This window comes from Stegostoma tigrinum, chromosome 6 (assembly GCF_030684315.1).
Source record: "Stegostoma tigrinum isolate sSteTig4 chromosome 6, sSteTig4.hap1, whole genome shotgun sequence".
Taxonomy (NCBI): Eukaryota; Metazoa; Chordata; class Chondrichthyes; order Orectolobiformes; family Stegostomatidae; genus Stegostoma; species Stegostoma tigrinum.
This window is the reverse complement of record NC_081359.1, coordinates 16,402,608-16,418,295: the sequence shown is the minus strand read 5'-3', so window position 1 is coordinate 16,418,295 and position 15,688 is coordinate 16,402,608. Positions and strand designations below refer to the sequence as shown.

Below are 15,688 nucleotides of genomic sequence, written 5' to 3'. Positions count from 1 at the left end.
TCCATAATGCTGCTTAAACATTGACTCAGATAATGATGACCATTCCTAAGTTGATATTGGGTGGTGTGTATCTCCCCTGGTGGTTGTTATCAAAGATTAGTAGTTAGTGTAGAGTTGTAGAATCGTACACCATGGATACAGACCCTTTGGTCCAACCAGTCCATGCAGAACATAATTCCAAACTAAATTAGTCCCATCTGCATATCCGTCCAAACATTTCTTATTCATGTACTTATCCAAACGTCTTTTAAATGTTGTAACTGTACCCCCATCGTCCACTTCCTCAGGAAGTTCATTCCACACATGAACGACTCACCGTGTAAAAAGGTTGCCACTTGCGTCTTTTTAAAATCTTTCTCCTCTCACCTTAAAAATATGTCCCCCAGTCTTGAAATCTCCATGATTTTATAAATCTCTATAAGGTCACTCCTCAATCTCCCAGGCTCCAGAGAAAAAAGTCCTAGCCTATCCAGCCTCTCCTTATAACTCAAACCCTCCATTCCCACCAACTTCCTGGTAAATCTTTTCTGAACCCTCTCCACCCTAATAATAATATCCTTCCTATAACAGGGTGACCAGAACTGCACACAGTGCTCCAGAGGAGGCCTCACCAAGGTCTTGTACAAACTCAGCATGACGTCCCAACTCCTATACTCAAAGGTCTGACTAATGAAGGCAAGTGTGCTAAACATCTTCTTAACCACCCTGTCGGCCAGTGACACAAATGCCAAAAAATTGTGTAGCTGAATCCCGAGGTGTCTCTATTCGACAACATTAACAAAGGCCTGATATTTAATTGTATAAATTCTGTCTTTGTTTGTTTTACCAAAATACAATACCTCACATGTATCCAAATTAGACTCTATTTGCTACTCATCAGCCCAATGATCCAATTTATCAAGATCTCTTAGTAAAATCAGTCCTTAAAATTGCACCGATGATTAGACCAGGAAAGGCAAGTCACTGGAAGGTTTTGGCACAGATGCAAATTTTTAAAGCAAGGCATTGCCTAACAGTGGAATTAAAAAAAATTCTGCATCAATAGGCTTTATTTGCTCTAAAATGCACTGTTTGTTGCAAGTTGTCCTGTAACAGTTGCTCGCAACTCCAATATATTGATGGGCATGTTAGAATCAGTAAGCATTCTGGAAATTACAGACATAACTGTAGGGCATAGGTCGGTGGGAACAGTGACTAAACGACACAGTGATCTAGGTAGGCAACATCCACTGTGCGATGTTCATTCTGGGAGTTACAAAGGAAATGTTTGTGTGTGTAGCTAGTTCAAAATAATATCGTGAAATTGATCTGAACTGATACAACTAAATTCAAGGTCAGTGTTTTGCTTCGAGAAAAGCTAGTCTATAAAGATTACTGATAAACAGTGATACCAATAGTGTCGGTCACAGTGCAAAGGAAGCTACTGACAAGTTTATGAAAAATTTCTGAAATTGCAAGGCATAATAGTTAGGTTTAAAATCAGGGTTAGCGACATTTTTTTGAGAACTGTTATTTTTATGAATTATGTTGTAAATTTAGTTTTAAAATTGTATGTTAGTCAATGATACAGGAAACAATAAATCTGGGGGTTCATTTAGTAGTGATTATCAGTTTCTGACAAGACCTTAAAACAATTTAGCTAATGGATATTCTGATTACTCATGGATGGTCTGTAGTCTTTGCTAATGACCTATCAGATGATATTAGTTAGATAACTGGGTTATTATTTGGTCAATTGGATGGGGAAGGGATGGTTGGAAGAGGTAAGTCACACAATGAAAACTCCAGGAATATGGCCAAGTTGGCAAGTGTAGATGAAGCACATAATTCTCTGTATCTTCTGTTGCACCCAGAGCAATATCATGGGAGATCAGCTAGTACTGCGGAGGAGCAGCAGATGATGAAGATTAGTGAACAGGATTGCAAAATTGTGAAACTCTCAGAAGATGGCAGCAGAGACTGTGCAGCACAGCAGATGAGGCCACACAATGAGGTACAAAATGTTGCAATCATCAGTGAAGATTTCCGGCTATTTTCCAAGCACACTAACTTGACAGAATGAAGTGATGCATTATCAAAAGGATCAAATGAACATTAAAGTTGAAAACAAAGGTAGAGGCAGCAATTAGTAAACTTCAAACCTCCAAGGTAATATCAAAAAGCACAACAGGTAGTCATCTGATACTGTTGGAGCTGTATCTCCAGTTGCTCACACCATTAAAGTTCTGCAAATCTCCAATTAAGGTAACATTCTCCAGACAAAATAAATTGGTCCAAAAACGGCTGGGAAGTTGTGTCCTTAGGGATAATGAATGAATTCTATTCTCAGTTTGTAAAATCTTGAATCTAAGAAACATGGTGTCACAGGTGAACAGGATAGTGAAAAAGTCATCGGCCAGAACATTGAGCGCAGGAGTTAGGACGGTTATGTCACAAGGCATTGTTAAGGGCACATTTGGAGTATTGCATACAATTCTGGTCACCCTGCTATAGCATGGGTGTTATTAAACTGGAAAGGGTGTAAAAACTGATTTACAAGGATGTTACTGAGACTGGAGGGTTTGAGTTATGACGAGAGGGTGGATAGGTTGGGATGTTTTTCCTTGGAGCACAAGGGTTGAAGGGTGCCCTTGTAGAGGTTTATAAAATCATGAGGGGCCAAGATAAGGTGAATAGCCAAGGTCTTTTCCCCAGGGGAGAGGAGTACAAACCAGGAGGACATAGGGTTAAGGTGAGATGGGAAAGATTTAAAAGGGACCTGAAGGGCAACTTTTTCACACAGAGGGTGGTATATGTAAGGAATGAGCTGCCAGAGGAAGTGGTGGAGGTGAGTACAGTTACAACGTTTAACAGACGCTTAGACAGGTACATAGAAAGGAAAGATTTAAAGGTATATGGGCCAAACACAGGCAAATAGGACCAATTCAGTTCAGGAAACATGGTCGTCTTGGACAAGTTGGGCTGAAGGGTCTGTTTCCGTGTTATATGACTCTACGACTCTATAATAAAATATACTGGCCTCAAAGCAGATGCAGTGTAGATTAGAGGTAATGGGAACTGCAGATGCTGGAGAATCCGAGATAACAAAGTGTGGAGCTGGATGAACACAGCAGGCCAAGCAGCATCTTAGGAGCACAAAAGCTGACGTTGCAGGCCTAGATCCTCTAACCAGGATTGTAGTGGGAAGAAGAGGGTGAAATATTACTGAAATGGACCAGACCAAACTTCTTCAAAATATATAAAGAAGATAGTCTAGACCCTAACTGTTCCTTATTCCAAAGGTCAGTGTAAGGCGTTGCATTCTGGCTGCAAAACGTTGGTCAAACTACAAAGGTTGAAACAAAGCACGCTTCATTCATATACTGTAATTAAGCAACAGACAAAATCAAATTTTTTGCCTTAACTGTGCCTCGACAGAAATGCCTAACAAAATAATATAGATATTAAGTGCTACTAATCTAAGGTTCCAATATAGTAACATCCCATGAACACACTCTTGCCAAAGGCAAATTCAGAAGAACAGAGGTCCTACATGCAATTCTAGCAACGGAAAGCGAACCCCAGCTTTTAGCTGTAACAGAGAGAGGAATAAGAGTTTTCATATCCAGCTTCGGGCCCCTGCAACTGTGATTGAAGTGTAGAACAAAATTAAATCCTGGTTCTGCTTCTATTGTTACAACTTCAAAACAAAACCCATGGCCTCACAGGCTGTTTACATTATCAGCTGCTAGAGTAGACAGCTCGACACCTCAGTCTCAATATTTCTTCAAAACAAAACAGGACAAAATACACCTCTTAAAGGTATAGTATTGCACATTATGGATGGTTTTAACAAACGCAGCCATTATTCATTATGCGAGTGCAGCTGCTTAAAGGATTCTTCTCCTGGTGTGATTAAATTAGTTAATTGGTTGACAGAGACAAATTATTTCTTCTCGTAAGGAAGAGTTTGTATTCCCTTCCAAAGCCACTCACTACGCTGACTTGGAGCTAACTCACAGATCCTGCACTATTCTGGGCAGCATGGTGGCTCACGGTGCCAGGGATATTGGTTTGATGCCAGCCTTTGGTGACTGTTTATGTGGAGTTTGCATGCTCTCCCTGTATCTGCATGGGTTTTCGCTCACAGTCCAAAGATGTGCATGTCAGATGGGTTGGCTGTGCTAAACTGGCCCAGAGTCATGCAGGCTAGCTGCATTAGCCATGGTAAACATGGGGAAAGGTTGGGGCTGGCTGGGATGCCCTTTGGAGGTACAAATTTGATGGGCCAAATGGCCTATTTATGTACTGCAGGGATTCTATGATTCTGTAACTGTCTCAAAATCCTGGATCTCACTCCCTGACAGTACAATGGATGCACATTGGGTATCTTGAACATGATACAGTCACTGTGCACTACTGGAGAATGTGAATGTTTGAGCTGACAGGCAGAGTCAATCAATGAGCTGTTTTGCATTAGATGGTTGCACTCATCCAAGCAAGGGACTCTGACTTATTAAACGGCGGAAAGGTTTTACAATCAAATTACCTCAGAATTCTGGCCACAGGAATTGTGGAGATTCTCATTTCAGCTGGTAAAGAACAGCTTCCGGGGGTTTATTTTCTTTGCCCTGCCAATTGACAGTATCTAAGACTGCGTGGCTGAGGTTGTCGGGGCAGAAACTTTTTTTCTTATTTTCTACAAATCTGAGTTAGTTTATAGTTGGTATTAAAGTGAAACCTCTGGTTTAAGTTCAGTAGTCCCTAGCCTTAAGCAGGCTTCTAACAAGGCCTTCAGTGAAAGAACAGCTTAATTAAGAATCAGCAGAAGCTGCATCCTTGTAAGTGAGGCAGGTAGGTTTCCTGTCTGAGGAGCTTCTAAAGGTAGTGCAACGTAGCACTTGAGTGTGACTCACAATGTTGTGACACCGTTAAGTGATCAAAGGAATTAAGGGCATGAAGGGAAAGTGGTCTTCTAAAGCTTTTACTTTCCCCGTACCTCTCCATCTTCAGGAATTGGTTGCTTCTGTCCCAGAGTAGAAACACAGAAATCAGATGATACCAGGTTAAAGTCCAGCAGGTTTATCTGAAATCATAAGCTTTTGGAGTGTAGGCCCTTTGTCAGGTGAAGTGAGAGGGGAGCACACAGCCACAGAATTTAGATGGCAGAGAGATCAAACAATCATACAAATAGTGCGAGTGGAGTATTGAATAACAAGTCTCTGCAGGTGGTCAAAAGTGTCAGATGACAAGGAGCCAGTTATTCAGCAAATATCTGGTAAGTGAGTAAAGTTTATTTTCTTTCAAGCAAGTGTAGCAACTGGTGGTAAGGTTACAAAAAATATCTAAAAAACATAACTCAATATAAATTTGAATAAATCAACTAGTCCTTTGGACCACATCAAGAATGACAGGACTGGTAATGTGTCACAGTTACAACATGTGGAAATTCCTGGATGCTAGTTTGGTTTAGAGCAAACACATCTAGGACAAGTCATAGAATCAGAGTGATAGGGTCACACAGAGCGGAAACGGATACCGTGGTCTAACCATTCCATGACAACCATAATCGCAAACTAAACTTGTCCCACCCGCTTGCACTTGGCCCATGTCCTTCCAAACATTTCTTATTCATGTACTAATCCAAATGTCTTGGAAGTTGTATCGGTATCTGTAACCACCACTTCCTCAGGAAGTTCCTTCCACACACAGACAACTCTTTGATGTTCCAGCAGCTTCAGCTCAGGGTTTGAGTTGGGGGTTGAAAGACAGGTACTGTGACGCAGCTGGTAGGGGGAATGTTACCTGGATATTTTATAACAGGAAGGATTCTTCATCGCTGTCGTACCTCTTATGGTTAGCTTACCCGATTTGGTCAATATTCCAGGACAGGAGAGTGTAGAATGTGAGTGAGGCATGTAAATAGACCTGGAAGGCTGCCAGCTCAGCTCCTGCAAATTGTCCAACAGGTCTGACATTCTTCCAGTCTGTCTGGCTGACAGTAAGGGCTGCAGCACCCTGGCACAGGGAGCTGTTCAAGAGAGGTCATCAGAAGGAATGCAGCAATTAAGAGAGTACAGAGTTAATAAAGGGAAATAAGGAAAAGGCAGATGATTTGAACAGGTATTTTGTCTCAGTCTTACAAAAGTTACATTCCAGAAGCAGCAATACTTCATTAAGTTGAAGGGGAAAACCTTGGAAAAATCACAAGTGGTTCTTCATAAATTGTTGGAGCTGTGGGCTGCTAAGTGCCTGATCCTGATGAATTTTCCAGAAGATCTCGAAAGAAGTGGTTTAGTGAGAGAGTTGGTGCATTGGTTTTAATGTTCCAAAACACCTTGATTTGGTGATAGTCTCATCAGATTGGAAAAATGCAAATACCACTCATTTATTCAAAAAGAGAGGGACACCAAAGCAGGAAACTACTGGCCAGTTGGATTAATATCTGACAGAGTGAAAATTTTAGAAGCTATTATTAAAACGTTATGGCATATCACTTAGATAAGTTCAAGCTAATCAAGCAGAGTCAACATGGTTTTATGAAAGGGAAATCATGTTTCACCAAGCTGTTGGAGTTCTTTGAGGATCTAACAGATGCTGTGGTTAAAGGGGTGCAAGTCAATGTAGTCTACTTGAATTTTCAGCAGGCATTTGATAGCTTCTACAATGTTAAATGTTACTGTGGAAAAAAGTACTCATGGTGTAGATGTAGCAGACTGTCATGGGCAAAAGATTGGCTGGTTAATACAAAGGAAAAAGCATGCATAAATTTTAAGGGAAGGTGACGGCCTAGTGGTATTATTGCTGGGCCGTTTTCTAGCACAATGTCCTGGGGACTCAGGTTCAAAGCCTGCCACATCAGAAGCTGGAATTGCATTCAATAAAAGTCTGGAAGTAAGAGTCTCATGATGACTGAATATCCATTGGTGATTGTTAGGAAAAACCCATGTGGTTATTTCCTTCCTTTAAATGCAGGAAACTGCCATCGTCATCTGCATGGCTTCGGTATGATTCCAGGCCCACAGCAACGTGGTTGAATCTTGACTGCTCTCTTGACCAAAATTTCACCAGATGGTAGTGACACAAATACAATGACTACTCCCCAGAAATAGGCAAAATCATCAGCAGGCCACACTGTTATGTCAATAAACTGCATCACACAAAAATAATGCAAGCCACATAATGGTGAATATTAATTAACGGTCACTGCCCCAGTGAACAGGTCAATGCTGGAAGATAACTGAGCTGTTTCCAAACCTTTTGGCAATTAGGTACAGGCAATAAATGCTGGCCTAGCCAGTGATGCCCTCATTCTCTGAATAAACAAAACAGGAATTTTCCAACTCAGAAAGAAGGGTCTAGGCCCGAAACGTCAGCTTTTGCGCTCCTGAGATGCTGCTTGGCCTGATGTGTTCATCCAACTCCACACTTTTTTTAATCTCGGTTTCTCCAGCATCTGCAGTTCCCATTATCTCTCTCCTATAGCTAATAGAATGTTATTTGAATACAAATGTAGAGAGGTTATGCTTCAGTTGTACAGGGCATTGATACACGGTGCCTGGAGAATTGCATATAGCATTGGTCACCTTATTTAAGGAAGGAAGTAAATGCACTGGAGAGAGTTTAGATAAGGTTTACTAGACTAATGCCTTGAATAGGGTGACAAGGGGATCTTACAGCGGAAAGTTTAGACAGTCTTGGCTAGTACCTGATGGAGCTTAGAACACCAAGTTACATCTTGACTGAAACGTGTAGGATCCTGAGGTGAATCGGCCAGGTGCATGTGGAGTGGATGTTTCTTTTTATGGGAGAATCTAGACTTAAGGGTAACTGTTTAACAGTCAGGTGTCAACCACTTAAAACAGATGAGGATTTGAAATCGCAATCAGATCAGCCGTGATCCTTCTGAATAACAGAGCAGGTTCAAAGGGCTGAGTCAGCTATTTCTGCTCCTGATTTGTTTGTTCATTGTAGTTCCTTAGATGTGCCATCCACACTGCTATTAGCATCCGAAAGCCAACAGTTTCCAGATGCAGAGCTGTTGTGACATTAAGAAAATGCAAATTGGGTGGATTTTCTTCAGTCAGTAACACTTTGTGGGTCCAGGATCTAAGAGCAGTGGAGGGTGCAGCAGGCTTGCAAAAGGTGATTTTGGAACAACGGGGTTTTCCCTCGCTGAGTTTATTGTAGACTCTTTGATCAATCACAAAGATAAATTTCTACCAATCATTTTACCATCACTGCATCATTCAAATCCCAAGATGATCGCAGTCTGTCACTGGCTAACAATTCCTATGAAAGGAGTATGAAGGGAGCAGTGGTTAGCATTGCTGCCTCATAGTGTCAGGGACCTGGGTTCAATTCTACCCTGGGGCAACTGCTGGGGTGGAGCTTTCAAATTCTCCCCATGTCTGCATGGGTTTCTTCTGGGTGCTCCAGCTTTTTACACAGTCCAAAGATGTTCAAATTATGTGGATTGGCCATGCTAAATTGCCCATTGTGTCCAGGGATCTACAGGCTAAGGTGGGCTAGCCATGGGAAATGCAGGGTTACAATGCGCTCTTCTGCAATATATTTTAAATGTGTTTTCCTCTTTTTCCTATCTCAGCTGTGTGGGCAGCGCTCTGAGTCAGAAGAAGAAAAGAGAAGCCATGTACATATAATCACAGCTTTCATCAGGACAGGATGTCTCAAAAATTACATGCTTATATCCTGGAGAAGGGTTTGAACGCACTAACCTGTACTACAGAGACAAGAATGCTGCCCACTGAGTCACATCTGGCATATACAAATTCAAATCCCACTCTGGAAAATCTAGACTAACATTCTAATACACGAGTGAGGCAATGCTGCACTGTTGGAGACAATATCTTTTGCATGAAACTTTAAACTGTCTGTCTGCCCCATACGAGTATTCAAATGAATGTAAACATTTCTACAGGAAATACGTTGAAGATCAGGGAAGTCCCTGGTGTCTTAACCTCTTAAGCAAGGTGACAAAATATAATACCTAGTCATTATCACATTGCTGTCTGTGGGATATTGCTGTGAGTAAATTTTTTGATGTGTTATTACAGAAGGGTAGCACGGTGGCTCAGTGGTTAGCACTGCAGCCTCACAGCGCCAGGGACCCGGATTCGATTCCTGCCTCGGGCGACTGTCTGTGTGGAGTTTTCACATTCTCCCCGTGCCGGCATGGGTTTCCTCCAGGTGCTCCGGTTTCCTCCCACAGTCCAAAGATGGACTGTAATGTTCTGTGTTCTATGTTCTATAAAACCCATGCAGACGTAGGAAGAACATGCAAACTCCATGCAGACAGCTGCCCAAGAGTGGAATTGAAACCACATCCCTGGCCCTATGCGATGCCACCCCAAAATAGCTAGCTGGCAGCAGTGGAATTCAAACGCACGCCTCCAAAGAGACCAGAGCCTAAATTCAGTTTTTTGTATCGGGCTGGTTTGTGGGCCAGGGTTAGGTTGTGCACCAGGTTATAGTGGTTGTCACTCTGTATTGAGTACCACATTGTACTCTAGGTCAGTGTACTAATGGTGTCATGCGCTATTAAATAGTCATGCAGGTTGTATTGTCCTCTGAGTTGTGCCAGCTTTGTGTGCCAGATTGTATCCTGCTAATTTTATTTCAGCCATTGCATTGTGTACCAGGTTGTATTGACGTACAAGTTGTATTGCGTACCATGTTGTATTGTCCCACTGGCTATATTGTATCCTGCTGGTTGCATTGTCCTCTGGGTCACCCTGTGTCCCGGGATGGTTTGTATACCTGCTGGACATGCACATGGACAGCAGTGAATTGAGGGGAATGTAGGTTAGGTTATTTTATTTTTGGTTTAGGATTATTCCACGGCACAACATTGTGGGCCGAAGGGCCTGTACTGTGCTGTACTTTTCTATGTTCTATGTAAAGATGTGCAGGTTAGGTAGACTGGCCATGCTAAATTGCCCATAGTGTTCAGGGATGTGCAGAAAACGTGGGGTATAGGGGATGGGTCTGGGTGGGATGCTCTGAGGGTCAGAATAGAATTGTTGGGCTGAAGAGCCTCTTCCCCATACTGTAAGGATTCTATGACCACGCATCAGCAAAAATTTCATTGGCTGCAAAGCACTTTGGAAATCTGATAGTCATGGAAGGCACTATACAAATGCAAGTCTTCCTATCTCTTAACTACTAGAAATTGCTTTTGCTCATTCATGAGGCCATGTAACCTGCCTTGGCATTTAAAGTAAGAGTAAGCATTGTAGGGTAAAATATGATTAATGGCTCCCAGCACCTGTACAGTGCCCACCCTCTGGCTATTCATAGTTGATTACTTACTAGTCATCTCCAGTAATGTTCCACATGGAGAGTGAAGACCCTGTGTAGTATTCAACTCCAGTGAAATTATGGGGCAGAGACTAAATCGGCCCCAGATAGGGTTCAGGCAAAGGAGAGGGAGCACAAAGGAGAAGCGAGACACTACCCAGATGATAAGAGGTTTAGGCCATTTAGTCCATCTGATCCCACTTATGCTTACGCTCCACTCAAACCATTTCCCACCCAAGAGGTGAGACCTTGTCCTTTGATGATAAAGTATAACAGCAGGTGCCACAGATGATGCCAAAGCCTGGCTGACTTCTTCCATGTGATCACATGCCCCTCAGCCCATTGTGTTGAGGTGTTGTGCAAGCCTTGCACTTGTTGCTGGATGGAATCACGGAGAGAAAATCCATCTAATTCCTTGGGAACGGCACCAGGAGGCCACTCCATCGGGCCAGGCCTACCTGGGACCCAGAACACAGTGTGGGACAGCGGCAATGCCCCTGGCAATAGGGGCTGAAAGCCGTGATACAACAGCATGGGTGATCTCCCACACTCTGTGTGCCAACTTCTTCCTGCTACATCATATCTGCAAAGGTACTGCACAAGCATCTTACAACGGCTCATAAAAACGTAAGAAATAGGAGCAGGAGTAGGCCATCTGGCTCGGCTCGGCTATTTACTGAGACTGTGGCTGATCTTTTACTGAACTCAGCTCCACTTCCTCCTTCCCCTCCACCCCCGTTGACCACCATAACACTTAATTCCTTTACTCTTCTAAAATCTATCCATCTTTGCTTTTAACAAAGTAGCCTCAATTGCTTCACTGGGCAGGGAAGAGCCTACAAGCCTTAGCAACACATGATGTGGAATCATGGGTTAACATCCACCTCATCCCTAAATGATTAACTCGTCCTGCTTCCTGCACGTCCTCATCATTTACTGGGAATTGTCTGCCACCTTCCATTACACATGCTCACAAACCACTTTACACTCATTTCCATCCTACCCTGCCCTACCTCTATCTCACTGTGGGAGAAACTGATGGGGGGGGATTGAAGACTTGGAGGTGTGTGGAAGAAAGCTGGAAAGAGAGATCCTCAGCTCCCTTGGCGCAAGTCGAGTTTGTTGGGAAAGACTGGGCACATTCCTGTGGGTAATGGAGAGACTCCTAACTGGGCCAGCAACCCAGTCAGCAATACTGAATCCTGTTCTTCTTGCATGAATATAAAGACCAACTCATCCTTTTGCAGATTAATTTTCTCTCTGCTTTTCTGCAGATACCAGTGCCACCCAGCACTGTGTCCAGCATAATTCACCTGACCTGAGATGGCAGAACCGCATCTGAGGACAAGGACTGTGAACCTTTGGGATGTAATGAAATCATTGTCCTTTTAGTGACCGGGTTTGTGGAGGGTGGAGCACATCACTGTGATGTGGGACAAACTGTCCAGGGTATGCTGCAACCCTTGACTGGTCCAGGCATCAGAACCTCAATGTCAGGAGGTCTCTGTTCTGTTCCACAATGCCCCTAGTACAAGCATGTGGGGGTACTGCACTTCTCCCTGACAACATAGAGTCATCCAGTAGAGAAACTGACCCTTCAGTCCATCATGTCAACACTGGCCAATGAACATCGAACTACACTAATCCCATTTACCTTTACTTGGTTCATAGCTTAATATGTCCTGGTATATTAAATACTCATCCAGATGCTTTTTAAATGTCGCGAGGGTTACCAGGCTGTTGTGGTTGCAAATGATTTGAATATTAAAAGGAAGTGGAATCCTTTTCTGTTGATGAAGACCGCTCGGTCACGATACCGTGCTCTGATTGCTTTGTGGGTGTGAGTGATTTCACTCTGAACCTGCGGTTGCTGGGAATGCTAATGTCCCCATTGTATAACTCGCAATGTCAAGGAGGAAAGAGGTGAATTGGTGGGCTCTCACAAAGGCAGCAACTGTGACAACCCTGATGCACTTGTATGTTAAAGACAGTGAAAAGCCTGAAATGCCAGAGCATTCCCTAGATGCTCCCTGACATGAGCCAGTGGCAAAGAAATTGAGGATAGCTGCAATCGTTAGAGCTACAGGAACAGGACTGACACCAGGAAACCGGCAGAGATGTGACTCAATGGCTTGGGGCATCCTCAGGAGTCGCTGGTTCTCACTCATCTGCAGATAACTCTGTAGATTCAGTTCTGTGCAAGAGCCATGAAATGTCCTTGGCAAATAGCATCAAGCAGAGTTCCAAGGCAACAGAGAGAACTACAGGTTCAGGTACGTAATTCTTTAAAATTTGCATCACAGGTTGGCAGGGTGGCGAACAAGGCAGTTAGCACGCTGGCCTTCATTGCTCAGAACTTTGAATATAGGAGTTGGGACGTCATATTGAGGTTGTACAGGACATTGTGAGGCCGCTTCTGGAATACCGTGCGCAGTTCTGGTCGGTCTATTATAGGAAGGATGTTATTCACCTGGATATGTACCTGGATGTTGCCGGGAATGAAGGGTTTAAGAGATAAAAATAGAACAGAAAGGCTGGGACTTTTTTTAATTAAAGCTTAGGAGGTTGAGGGGTGACCTTCCAGAAGTTTATAAAATCATAAAGGGCATAGGTGAGGTGAGTGACAAGAGCCTTTTCCCTTGGGCGGGGAGTGCAAAACTAGGGGGCAGATTTTTATAGTGAGTGCAGGAAGATTTACAAAGAGCAAGGGGAAATATTTTTGCACTGAGAGTGGTTCGTGAGAGGAATGAACTGCTAGAGGAAGTGGTGGATGCAGGTAAAGTGAGAATGCTTAAAACACATTTAGATAAGTTCGTGAAGAGGAAAGGTTTGGAAGGATATGGGCCAAGTGCAGGCTAGTGGGACCAGTTCAGTTTGGGAACATGTGTGGAATGGACTGGTTAGACTGCAGGCTCTGTTTCCATCCTGTATGACTCTATATATTAGGAGCAGGAAATTGGCTAGGGAAAGGGTAGGTCCACTCAAGGACAAAGGAGGGATTTATGCACGTAGCCATGGACATGGGGGAGATACTTAGTGAGTACTTGAATCAGAAGACTGGAGAATAGCCAATGTTGTTCCTTTGCTAAGGAGGGCAACCAGGGATATTCTGGGATATTACAGGCTGGTGAGCCTTATATCAGTGATAGGGAAATTATTGGAGAAGATTCTTAGGGACAGGATTTACTTACATTGGGAAAAGAACAGAATTATTAGGATAGTCAGCATGGCTTTGTACAGGGAGGGCTTGACTCTCAGATTTGATGAGTTTTTTGAGGAAATGACTCAGAAGATTGGCGGGGCAGATGTTGTCCACATGGACTTTACTAAAGCATTTGACAATGTCCATCATGGTAGGCTGAAGTCACAGGGGATCCACGGTGAGTTGGTAAATTAGATGTAAAATTGACAGAGGGTTGTTGTGCAAGGGTGTTTTTCTGACTGGGGTTTTGTGGCCAGTGGTGTTTTGCAAGGATCAGCAGTGGGACCTCTGTTGTTTGTAATATACATAAATGATCTGGTTTAAAGTGTAGGTGCTCTGATTAGTAAGTTTGCATAAGACAAGAAAATTGGTGGAGTTGTGGATAGTGAGCAAGGTTATCAAAGGATACAGTAGGATATAGATCAGTTGGAAAGCTGGGCGGAGAAATGGCAGATGAAGTTTAATCCAGACAAGTTTGAGATGATGCATTTTGGGAGGTCAAATGTGAGAGGAAGATATACAGTAAATAGCAGGGCCCTTAGGAGCTTAGATATACAGAGGGATGTTGGGGTACAATTCAATAGCTCCCTGACAGTAGCAACACAAGTGGATAAGGTGATAAAAAAAGGCATATAGCATGCTTGAGAGATAATGGGAACTGCAGATGCTGGAGAATCCAAGATAACAAAGTGTGGGGCTGGATGAACACTGCAGGCCAAGCAGCATCTTAAGATGCTGCTTGGCCTGCTGTGTTCATCCAGCTCCATACTTTGTTATACAGTATGCTTGACTTCACCGGCAGTAGCTGCAGTATTGAGAACATAAATTGGCAAGTTATGTTGCAGCTGTTTAATATTTTAGTTAGGCCACATTTACACTATTGTGAACTGTTCTGGTTGCCATACTCTTGGAAGCGAATGGAGGCTTTGGAGAGAGTACTATAAAGGTTTACAAGGATGTTACCTGGATTGGACTGTATTAGCTGTAAAGAGAGATTGGACAAAGTTGGATTGCTTTCACTATAGCATTGAAGGCTGAGGGGGCAATAGATGGTATATGAAGAAGATAGAAGTATATAATACTATGAGAGGCATGGATAAGGTGGATAGTTGGAGATTTTTTTCCCAGGGTGGAAATGTCAACTACTAGGGGGCAGAAGTTTAAGGTGAAAGGGATAAGGTTAAAGGAGATGGGCAAGGAAAGACTTTTCACACAAAGGGTGGTAGGTGGCTGGAATCTGCTGCCAAGGGAGGTAGTTGAAGCATGTATGATAGCAGCGTTTAAGAGGCATTTAGACAGATACATGAACAGGCAGGGAATACAGGGATAATAAAATGTGAGGCTGGATGAACACAGCAGGCCCAGCAGCATCTCAGGAGCACAATACAGGGACACTGGCCATGCTCAGGCAGAAAGTACTGGTTTAGAATGGCATCATGGTCACCAGAGACATGGTGGGCCGAAGGGCCTGTTCTCATGCTACAATGTTCTACGTTCTGTCACCCATATGCTCAGTGATTAGTTCTGTTGGCACTTTGGTCTCTGTTTATATGATTAAGCATTTGAGTTAAAACACCTCGGACAACTTTTGTGGCAACATTTCCTCTTGTGGTGGGTGGTCCTTTAAATATAAAGAATGCACAAACTGTCTTCACAAAATTCACAAAGATTTGCATAATTTTACACTCACAGATGAAGTTCTGCTTTTCAAACAAAAATACCAGAATAGAAACTCATTAAAATGTTCAATGAATGTGTGCTGCCTTTGACATCAAGTACCTTTGTGATTGACATACACCTCCCCACTTCATGTTTTGAGTGCTAAGAGCCAATTTAAAACATTTTTTGAAGAACCCTCAGTATCACATGAATATACAATAAAAGCTTTTCAAAGAGTAATTCAGCAGCACATTATTCAAATTGTTACACAGAATTTACAGCACAGAAACAGGCCATTCAGCCCAATTGCTGTTTTTCACATGCTTCTCCCCAGTAAACTCCAACACTTTTGGCCATATTCCAGTGGACTGCCCACTTGACTTCTTTTTCCTTTCATTCACTTTTAATGAGTTTTATTGTTATCATTGGACTGCTTATCGTACCAAATGTGAACAACCAAAATATGTGGATTTGCAGTATGCAATGAAGAATCTGTAACATTACACTGAATGTAATGGACACAAACAG

At 42.8% G+C, this 15,688-nt stretch overlaps 1 protein-coding gene across 3 annotated transcripts in view; it reads right to left on the bottom strand.

Moving 5' to 3' along the window:
* nalcn (sodium leak channel, non-selective) overlaps positions 1 to 15,688 on the bottom strand; it is a 226,952-nt gene that overhangs the window by 89,361 nt on the left and 121,903 nt on the right. The window lies entirely within an intron of this gene.